This window comes from Suricata suricatta, chromosome 9 (assembly GCF_006229205.1).
Source record: "Suricata suricatta isolate VVHF042 chromosome 9, meerkat_22Aug2017_6uvM2_HiC, whole genome shotgun sequence".
Taxonomy (NCBI): Eukaryota; Metazoa; Chordata; class Mammalia; order Carnivora; family Herpestidae; genus Suricata; species Suricata suricatta.
This window is the reverse complement of record NC_043708.1, coordinates 122,736,207-122,747,924: the sequence shown is the minus strand read 5'-3', so window position 1 is coordinate 122,747,924 and position 11,718 is coordinate 122,736,207.

The window sequence follows — 11,718 nt, the reverse complement described above, 5'->3', positions numbered from 1 at the left end:
TGTGAGATCATGACCTGAGCCCAAATCAGATGTTTAACAGACTGAACCACTCAGGTGCCCAAGTGCTTGCATTTTTCAACTTGTCTGGGCCACACATGTTTACTCCCTTTATGAGGAGGTGCGGCACCAAACAGTGCTTAAAGCTGCAAGTTGGTGCTAAAGTCAGACATCAAGCTTTGTTGCAGCCAAATGCTCTACCTTTGAACTAAACCCCCATGGACGTTTAGTTCTGAAGCCAACCCCAGCCCTTAGGACCAATAAGAAAATTCTGTGACCTCTGTAAGCCCCAGTTTTCTTGTCTAAAAAATGAGATCAGAGATAGATCCTGCTACTCAGCAGGTGCTTAGCATACAATGAACATTCTGGGAACGTGAGATATTATTACAACAGGGGAAACCATAAAGGTATAAAATGTCCATTTTTCTTTAAGTAATTCATTTCCACCCTAACTTAGGGAGCTGGAGGTGGTTTGTGAGGCTCAGATCTGCTCCGACTTAGGAACAGCTTTCTCGGGTGAGTTTTAAGCGTGTTTCTCAGCAGCTTTATTTGTGTCAGTGTTCCCCTGGGCTAAAGGACGAGGAGGTGACGAAGAACAGGAGCCTGATAGGCCGGGCAAGCTGTCCGAGGCAATGCCGGGCGGGGGTGGGGCAGGGGCCCTGCTCTTCGCACCTGGTGAGCGCCTGACCTGAGCTCCCTGGTCATCCCAGGGACTTCCCCCTTCCCTCCCCCCTGGAGCCTGGGTCTGCTTTGTCACTGCCACCTGGTGGGCACTCAGGGTCCAGTTTTGGTTTCCCGTAAGGACCACACCCACAAGCCCTAGGTATATACAGCAGAGTACTTAAAGATTTCATAGACATATCTTACCTTCATTTTGTCCCTCTCAGTAGCAAAACCTCAGCCACCTCTCTGCCCCTGTAATTTTCCAATACCCTTGCTTCCTCCCTCGCCAGCCTTTAAGCTCAGCTCTGGCTTTCCTGGGCATACGTGGGAATTATACCCAGGTTCAGAGAGCCTGATGCAACAGCTCCATGGTCTCCAGCTCTTCCCAGTCCCCTGGAATCATGCAGGGGACATATATTTTATGATTTTTATAAGAATTACACTCTGGGGAACCTGGATGGCTCAGCTGGGTTTTTATAAATATATTTTAAAAATGTTTTTTATTTATTTTTGAGAGACAGAGAGAGACAGCACGAGCAGGGGAAGGTCAGAGAGAGAGAGAGCGAGACACAGAATCCGAAGCAGGCTTCAGGCTCTGAGCTAGCTGTCAGCACAGAGCTCGACGTGGGGTTCGAACCCATGAACCGTGAGATCATGACCTGAGCCGAAGCCAGATGCTTAACCAACTGAGCCACCCAGGGGTGCCTGGGTGGCTCAGTTGATTAAATGACTGACTCTTCATTTCAGCTCAGGTCACGATGTCATGGTATGTGGGATCAAGTTCTACGTTGGGCTCTGGGCAATGACAACATGGAGCCTGCTTGGGATTCTATTTCTCTGTCTCTCTCTGCCCCTCCCCTGCTTGTGCATGCTCTCTCTCTCTCTCAAAATAAATAAATAAACATTTTTTTCAAAAGTTGTTTAAAAAAAGAATTACATGCTAAAGCAATACTATTTTAGATATATTAGGTTACAGAAAATATTACTAAAATTAATTTCACCTTTTCTTTGGCTATTTTTAAAAATTTAAAAAAAATGTTTATTTTTGTGAGAGAATGCAAGCAGAGGAAGGGCAAAGAGAGAGAGGGACACAGAATCCGAAGCAGGCTCAGGGCTCTGAACTATCAGCACAGAGCTCAATGTGGGGCTCAAACTCACGAACCATGAGATCATGACCTGAGCTGAAGCTGGATGTTTAACTGAGTCAAGTGTCCCCATTTTGGCTACTTTTTAATGTTGCTACTAGAAATTTAAAAATTGCATCGGGTTCACATTATGTTCTCACCACCTGTGGTGCTTGAAATCCACTGTTTGGAGCCTGTCTTGATCTGAAGGCCAGCTTGTTTTTTCACCAGAGGGTACCGCCAGTTAACAGCAAATATCCTGGATATTTGCATCAGGTCCTAGCTCTGCCAGGAGGTTGACAGCTGGGGAGGGGACAGGGAGAGGCAGGGATAGTGCCAAAGAGACCCTCTTTTGCATCCCCACCCTCTACCTTCCCAGACACTCCAGCTGGGACCCTTGGACCTGAAGTCAGCCCACAGGTGATGCGGGTCTGCTGAGTAGGTAAGAAGTCTCTCAGCAGAAGACTCAGGGGCATCGTTCCAGGGGAGGGTCTAGGGGGGAAAGCTGGCTGTCCAGTGATATTTCAGAGAGCAGAGGGTGAATGCTCCACCCAAAACTGAGGTGCCAGGAGGCTCAGTCAGAACCAGCACCCAGAGCCAGGGTCTGAGGAGGGAAACTGGAGGCCACGAGCAGCAAAAGGAGGTGAAGGAGGGGCCCTGTGCTCCTCAGCCAAGCATCCTTCAGAGAAAGATTTGCCGTCAGGATTTACTGGCTGGAAGGATGTTTTGGTTGAAGTTCTGCATCATTGTGGATCAGGGTACAAATCTGCGAGACTGTGGGTACCTCTGGTAGTGTCTTCATGGGGACCCCCAAGCCGCAGAAGATTGGATTACATACACAAGCATGTCTGGGTCCCTCAGTGGAACTGTTCTAGACTTAACACAGACTTCAAGCTGATGCGTCCTATATGCACATAGTAGGTGTTCAATACCAGGTTGTAAACATCTTGTTAACCCTCTGCTTAGAACCCAGAAGGGGCTCAACAAAACATTTATTTAACTGATTTGAATATGTACTCAGTGAAAGCTCCTGAAGCCTGAAGCTTCTGCTATGCCTCCAACCCTCTCCACATTATTTCCAGCCTCAAATCCTTTCAGGAAAAAGTACTCCCGTATTAGTCAGGATGTAACCAAGAAGCTACTCAGAATATCCACAATGGAGGGAGGAGCTGCATGCTGAGATTGGGGTCACAGGTGATGGATAAGCAAATGGGGGGCATTAGGACAACCCAAAGGTTAGCCACCATCCCTCTAGGCTGGAGGCAGAGGACAGGGTGATGTCATGGATGTCCAGGAAACCACAAGGAGCCTGTTCAGTGGAAGCTGGAAGCTTAGACGAGACGGAATTGCCTTGTGAGGCAGGAAGGAAGGGAGGGGACAGGCTCAGACCTCTTACCTCCCCCACTGTTGCCATATGAAAATAAGAAAGAGCAAGGAATAGCTTGAGGTATTCTGGCCCAGGGCCAGTGTGACCTCCAGTCATCCTAACCTTTGAAAGGGCACTGTTCTGGTAGGAATTCAACAGCCCGTTACAGGATGAATTGTGTCTCTATTAAATTCATGTGTTGAAGAGCAAACCCTAGAGCCCCAGAATGTGACCTTATTTGGAGATAAGGTCTTTAAAAAGGTGATTCATTGAAAGGAGACCATGAGGGTGGGTCCTAATCCAATCTGACTTGTGTCCTTATAAGAAGAGGAAATTTGGACACACAGAAAGGGATTTGTACACAGAGGAAAGACCAAGTGAGGAAACAGAAAAAGAAAATCACCATCTACACACCAAAGAGAGAAAAGCCTCAGAAGAAACCAGCACTGCTGATCTCCAACTTCTGGCTTCTAGAACTGTGAGGAGATAAATCTGTTGTTGAAGCCACCCTGTGTGTGATGTTTGTCATGGCAGCTTGAGTTGACTAAAACTGCCCATGATTCCATGTTGCTGGAGGAGTCAGAATTCAGCACAAATCTATCCCCAGAGCACAGGGAACCCACCTTTTTAACCAACAGCAATACAAAGATGCCACCCAGATGTCCAAAGGAGTCCCTCCTGCCTCCCCCACTCATCCCTGCTGGGAGGAGGGACAGACTGGTGTGTGTGTGTGTGTGTGTGTGTGTGTGTGTGTGTGTGTGAACGTGTGTGCACACTTCTGGTATCTATGGAGGTTGCTAAGCATCCTACTTTGCACAGGAATGCTCCCTTCCCAACAAAAAAACAATCCAACTCACAATGTTAATAGTGCCGGTCCAGAGACCTGTGCTACAGTAAAGCTCCGAGGCTAAAAGCCCACCATGTGCTTGAGACATCCAAGTAGGTTTTTGGTCTTTTACACTTTAACATGAACAGATGGATAATCATCCATTAGCAAACATCTGAAGGAAGTCTCAGACCTGAATGGCAGTGATCAGAACTACAAAGAGAAAGTAACTTGGGTAAAACAGATTATACAGGGAGAAGAATATTAAAGAACTATTAAAAGAGATGAAGGAAGGAAGAAGAAAGGGAAAGACACACAGACAGGCAACCTGAAGGAAAGAAGGGAGGAAATGAAAGAAGATACCAGATCCATGGAACAAGAACAGGATACTATTAAAAAGAAATATTTCAAAACCCAGCAAGAACATTTGAAAACTTAAAACATGATAGCTGAAATAATAAACACCAAATAGTTTAGAATACAAAGTTAAATTCTTCCAGAAAGGAAAGCAACATTCTGAGATGGAAAAGTTGGGGGGGGGGTGGATGTAAGAAAACTAAGCAACCAGTCCAGGAAGTCTAATATCAAAATAATAGCAGTTTCATAAAGACAGAACAGGGAAAATGGAGGGGAAGAAATCATCAAAAATATATTCCAAAAAATCCTCCAAATAAAGAATATGAGTATTCAGTTTGAAAGGATAAAATAGATCCATATCCAGGCACCTCATGGAGACATTTTCAAATACTGGTGGCTAAGTATGATATTGTGATTTATAATAAGAAATAGGGGTGCTTGGGAGGCAGTTAAACAGCTGACTCTTGATCTCAGCTCTGGTCATGATCTCACAGTTCATGAGTTCAAGCCCCATGACAGGCTCTGTGCTAATAGGACTGAGCCTGCCCAAGATTCTCTTTCTCCCTCTCTCTCTCTCTACCCCACCCCTCTCTCTCAAAATAAATAGGTAAACTAAAAAAAAAGTTTTTATAATAAGAAATATGTATTTGGTCTTCAGCCCCATTTCTGGCTCAGAGCCTCCAAAACCCTTGGGATTTCTCAAGAACTGAGAGTGACAGTTTGTTAGGTTAATGAGATGGCTTTTGGAAAGCACCTAAGGATGGGGTCTGGTTGCCAGGAGAATCAAACATGTGACTAGAAAGTTGGAACTTTTGGTCCCATACCCCTGACTTCTAGGAAGAGGAGAGGGGCTGGAGATTGAATCAATAGCCAATGGCCAATGATTTAATCACTTATGCCTATGTAACGAAGCCTCCATCAAAGCCTAAAAGAGGAGGGTTTAGAGAGCTTCCAGGCTGGTGAACCTGGAGAGATTTGGGGACAGTGGTGGGCTGGGAGAGGGAATGAAAGCTCTGTGCCCATTCTCTTCACCTTGCCCTATGCACCTCTTCTATTTGGCTGTTCCTGAGTGATGTCCTTTTATAATAAACTGGTAATCTAGTAAGTAAGTTTCTCTGAATTCTGTGAGCCACTCCAATAAATTAATCTAACCTGAGGAGGGGGTCTTCAGAACCTCTGATTTATAGCCTGGGAGACATACAGGTAACAACATGGACTTGCAACTGGCACCTGAAGTTCAAGAAGGAGGTCGTGGGAACCTCCAATCTGTAGCTGGTCAGTCAGAAGCACAGGTAACAACCTGGCTTACAACTGACATCTCTAGTAGGGGGGCAGTCTTGTAGGACTGAACCCTTACCTATGGAATCTGATGCTATCCCTAAGTAGATAGTGTCAGAATTGAACTGAATTGTAGGACACCCCACTGGTGTCCTAAGAATTGTTGTGTGGGGACTGCCTCCCCTGTGCTCCCCACCTCCGGTCCCCGTCCTCATGCATTGAAATTGGGTCCAGGAACCTAATTTACAGTGAAACTATCTTATGGACATCAAAAGGGCAATGATAAAAAAAAAAACCCCAAACAGGTCATATTCAAAGAATGGGGAATAAGAATGGCTTCAGACTTCTCACTATCACACTGTAAGAAGACAATTAGAACTATGTCTTCAAAATTATGAAGAGGAATGATTTTCAGTCTAGAATTTTTAGATCCAAACTATCATTGAAGTGAGAAGATGGAATAAAGCATTTTTGGACATGTAGGATCCTCTAGAATTTACCTCCTATATACCTTTTCTTAGGATGCTACTAAAGGGTATGCTCCCATTAAACAAGGGAGTAAAACAAAGGCAGTGAAAGGGCGTCCAGGAAACAGAGACTCCATCACAGGAGAGAGTATGTGTTATATGAGATGTTGGGAGGCAAGTCAGATGTGTCTGAATGTATTAAGAGAGACTAGCAGAGAGTTTAGGATTAGATTGTTAATAAAAACATAGAAAACTAAGCAAAAATTAAAAACCTCAACAATCGTGATTCCAGGATAAACAAAACTAGTGCAGAATCTAAAATTCAGAATGTTCTGCTATCTGACTCAGTTGTGAAGACCGTACTGATCTAACCCACTCATAACTCAATAGGGGGCTCATGAAACGAAGGGGGTGTCAATGGCACAGTGGGGCCTGAGGTCCCCAGACTGCACAACCTTAACTGCCATTTGTGGCAGCCAGTGGATGAGGTATGTTCTAGACTGAATTGTGTCCCCCACCCACACCAGAAAATCTACTTTTTGGAGTCCTAACTCCCAGAATCTCAGAACATGACCTTATTTGGAAATAGGGTCTTTATAGAGATAAACAAATTAAAATGATGTCATTAGGGTGGGCCCTAATCCAATATGACTAGTGTCCTTACAAAAAGCGAAAATATGGACACAGAGATGGATGCACACAGAAGGGAGACAATGTGAAGAGATGCCGGGAGATAATGACCATTTACAAGCCAATGAGAGGCCCGGAACAGATCCCTCCCTTAGGGCCCTACTGACACTCTGACCTTGGACTTCCAGCCTCCAGAACAGTGAGACAATAAATTTCTTTTGTTTAAGTCCCCGAGTCTGTAGTGCCCTAGGAAATGAATACATAGTATGAGTAAAAATAATCCTCATCTTCTGAACTGGGAAGTTGTTAGAGACTGAATGTGTTGACCTCAAATCCATATGTTGAAACCTAATCCCCAATATGAGGGTATTTAGAGCTGGAGCCTCTGGGAGGTGACTGGGTCATGAGGGGGAAGCCCTCATGAATAGGATTAGTGCCCATATTAAAAAAAGAGAGAGAGAGAGAAATTATCTCTCTATCACATGAGGACACTGAAGGAAGGTGTCTATCTGCAAATCAAGGAGAGGGCTCTCGCCAGGAATCAAATTGGTAAACACCTTGATCTTGGACTTCCTAGCCCCTAGAATTGTGAAAAATACTTTTTTTCTGTATTTTCTATATTTTTAAGCTTCCTAGTTTATGGTATTTTTGTTATAGCAGCCTTAGCTGACCAGTACCCCACCCTGATTTCTCACCCATCACATTGACATTGTACCATGGCAACATGCCAGAGGTTACTAGTGCCTCACCTCCCACCAGTGATGGGGTCTTCACTGCTGGTCAACAAGTGATCCAGCTTCAAAATCTCAGGAAAAGAGACCCACCAGAATCTTGAAGGAGCTCTTCCCAGATGAAGGTGAATTTTCCGAATCAAGTGGACTCAAGTGGATCAAGGGGTGGACAGTGGTGAATGCTACAGTAAAAACACACCCTCCTAGCTGCCAAGATTGTTGGCTCATGGGTCAGAGCTGAGTCTCTCTCTGGGGGATTGCTGTCTGCCTGAAGTTAAGTTTTACCTAGGAGGCATCCCAATGACTGATTAATGTTGAGGTACAAAGACCGGTCCCTTGAACTCAATTCTGGATGAGTCTGAAAAGCCAGCCAGGCCCCAGTTCTCCAAGGGTTGTCTGAGGCCTCCTTATAAGATAATTCCCAAAAACATTTTCTAATAACTGTCCAGTTCACCAATCTCAGCCTTAGAGTTTCATTTCTCAGAGAACAGGACCTGAGACACTGCTGTTCAAGGTGTGAATAAAAGATAATTCATTCAACCTGTCTATGGCACTCACTTTGTTTCCTATTTTTCAAATATAAACACTGCTACATTCATGTAAACATAGCCTCATACAGATATGGGTTCTTTCATTACAAGAGTCCCAGGAATGGGATTGCTCGATTGAAGAGTATGTATAGATTTCATTTTATGAGGTATTTCTAGGTTGCTTTTCAAAAAGGGGGGAAACCATTCACATCTCAGCAACAATTTTCAGAGAACCTCTTTCCTTGTATCTTTCCCCAAAATACAGATTTTAAAAAATGTTTTAATGTTTATTTTTGAGAGAGAGAGAGAGAGAGAGAGAGAGAGAGAGAGAGAGAGAGAGACAGAGGTGAGTGGGGGAGGGGCAGAGAGAAAGAAAGACACAGAATCCAAAGCAGGATCCGGGCTCTGATCTGTCAGCACAGAGCCCAACACAGGGCTCAAACTCATGAACTGTGAGGTCATTACCTGAGTTGAAATTGGACGCTTAACTGACTGAGCCACCCAGGCACCCCTGCCCCCAAATTTTTTAACACTTTTAGTGTTTGTTGTTGTTGTTTTAGAGAGAGAAAGTGACAGAGAGAGAGTGAGTAGGGGAGAGGAGCAGAGCAAGAGAGAGAGAGAGAGGGAGGGAGAATCTTAAGCAGGCCCCATATTCAGTGTGGAGCCCAACTCAGGGCTCGATCATGGGATCATGGCCTGAGCTGAAATCAGGAGTGGGATGCTCAACCGACTGAGCCACCCAGGCTCCCCAACAGTAATATTGTTTTTAATCAGTCTGATGAGTATAAAGTGATAATGTTGTTCCTTTAATGTACATTTTTCTAGCTACTCACAAGTTTGAATCCCTTTTCATATTGATCATTTAAATTTATTCTTCTGTGAATTGCTGTGTTAATTGGGTTAGGTTCAGCTACATATAGTAGAAAACCCCAAAATAACAGAGGCTTGAAATGAACAGAAGTTTGCGCACCTCCTATAAAAGGATTCTGGAGGTAGGAACCGCAAGGTTGATATTGTGGCTTTGAAAACTTGTTCAGTGACTCAGAACTGGAATTTATTTTCGTATGTGGTATAAAATCGGGTCCAGTTTGATAGTGTTCCAGCTGGATGGCCAACTGTGCCAGAACCATTTGTTAAGTAGCTCATCCTTTCACTGCTGAGCTGAAATTCCATCTTTGGTGAGCATTAAAGTCAGACACACAGTGAGATCTATTTGGGGACATCTTTGGTAAGATGAACTTTTAAACTTCATGACTTAACTTGAAACAAATGAGTTTCCCACCTTCCCTCTCTGCCTCTTCAAAGGGTGGCTCGTGTGTGACCGGTAACAATCTGGAGAAGACCAGATGTGAGGCATGTGGCTGTCTTCCTGAGGCATCCATGCTTCGCTTTATGGATAACCTGACGCAAGCCCTTGGCCTGTGTCATAGCTAGTTTTGTAGCAGGCCCAACATCAGTTTTGGGCGATGAATGGCCCATTGATGAGCAGGCCATTCACACATTCAAGTGAACCACCCTCTAGCTTCCTGGCCGAATGCCCCAATGGCCACCTGCAGGCTCCAGTGTTAGAGGGTAGACGTTAGGTCTTAGCCATCCTACCACCCCCTCCCCCATGTGGTGTTCAACTGACAGCAGTAGTAGTGAGCACCAAATTTTTCTACCCTCGTAACTGCCCCCCAAGACTGCTGTTATGAGGCACTCTTGTTGTGATCTTCATGTTACAGGTGAGGAAACCGGGACTTAGAAAGATGGAGCACCCCGCCTGGCACGCCCAGTAGCAGAGCTGGACATCTAATGTTATGGCCCCCCACAGTTGACGCCGTGCTGTGTCTGCCTACTCACCACAGGGTGAAGGCAGATGGATGGCATGGGCAGGCTTGCCTCATGTGCTCTAAGAAGACTCGGGCCCAATCTGAGCTTGGGTCAGCCTTCCACCTGGCAAAAGAAGGGGCAGAAGGGTGTCGGGGCTCTGAAGAAGCCTCTGAGCTGGCTTCCCGTGTCTGCAGTGTGGATGAAAAGTGTGAGGCCAATACAAAGAGGGTGACCTGCCTGCTCCATGGCCACGTTTGGCTCAGGCCAGCATCAGGCGGGGTGGGAGACAGCGGCCTCAAACATCCTGGCTCTGAAATGGCCACTTGCAACTGGAAGTACATGTAAAACCTTGCTCCCTGGTACAGAGCATCTCTCCCTCCATGCCCCCTGTCCCTCCCATCCTCTCTGCCCTGACCTCAGCCCCTTTAAGGAAAAAGGTCAGTGTTCTGCAAAATTTCACGGAGGGGATGGAGACATTTTTATGGCTCTTTTCAGTAAAGGTGCCCAATATACCACCATACTCGGTCCTGTGGGTGAAGGAGGTACCATAGTCAACGAATAGGGCTTGGAATCTTCCTAATTAAGGAAAATGCCATGCCCTGGTATGGCTCTCCCAAGTGCCTTAAATTTAACTGATGCCGAGTATGCCATCCCTTGCCACCCTGCTCTGCCCATGATCTGATGGCTGTTCCTCTGATGGCTTTGTCTACTGTCAACATCAGATGATCGCCCAGCTCTTGCACTTCTGTGTAGGAAAGGTTTAACTCATCAGGCCTGGCTGTCCCAAATGCCACATGTCCCCAAAGGTCTTCCAATCTGGCCCTTGGGGGGGTAATAACCCCAAGTCTCTGAATATCCTGCGTGAAGAGTGTCTTTGATTACCTGGGGCCTTGGGCCACAGCACATGTTTGATGTTAACAATATGGTTAATGGGGGTTGGAGGGTTGGGTCATGCTTATTAGTTTGAGCTTTGAGGCTGAAGACTGAGTAGCTGAAGTCAGTCACGTGGACATCCCATGCCTACGTAACTGGACCCTAATAAAACACCTGGGCACCACGGTTAAGGTGAGCTTCCCTTTGCACATGTTGTGACATGTCACTGCTAAGAAAATTTAGCACTGTCCCCATGACTCCACTGGGTAAAGACACCGGGAAGCTTGCACCTGCTTTCTCCTAGACTCTGCCTTACCTGTCTATTCATTTGCAGATTCTAATCTATATCGTTTTGCTGTAAAAACCTGTCACCATGAGTCTAACAGCTTTTTCTGAGTTCTGTGGGTCATTCTAGCAAATCATTGCCACTGAGGGGGGTTGTGGGGATATCCTGACTTAACTCCCCACACTAACCACCTGTCAACCCCTCTGGGTGACTTCCTTAGACACTCTGTCCTTCTGTGGGGTTGACAAATGCCATCTGACTGGTGGTGTGGACAAACAAGACACATAAGACAGGTGGCCTGAGGCCAGTCATCCCTGAAAAAACAAGGGCTGGACTGAATTCTTCAAACTGAACAGAACTGGAGGGCCACGTCCGCAGCTCTGTCAGCCTGTGTCCAGGCTGATGGAGGCTTCGGGTTGGACTGTTGATAACAATTGTAAACAGATTTTCTTTCCAAGAACACCTGCCTTGGGATCCTACTCCTTGGGTGGAGGCCAGGTAAGCATTGACTTCTCCCTTCTCCCAAAACACAGATACTTGGACCCTAGAGGTGTTCATAGAGACATTGGATATACGAGGAATCACCAGCAGGAGACCACATAGCCCTCCAATGACTTCTGAGATATTTCCAAAATGAGATGACCTGGGGTAACAGACTCATTACTTAGATACAGCCTGTGGGCAGTTTTCCCTACAAGGGGCATCATCCAGTAGAAAGGGTGGTACAAAATTTGTCCCTGACTTCAGCTGAAGCGACCTGTGATGCCACCTTTGGCTC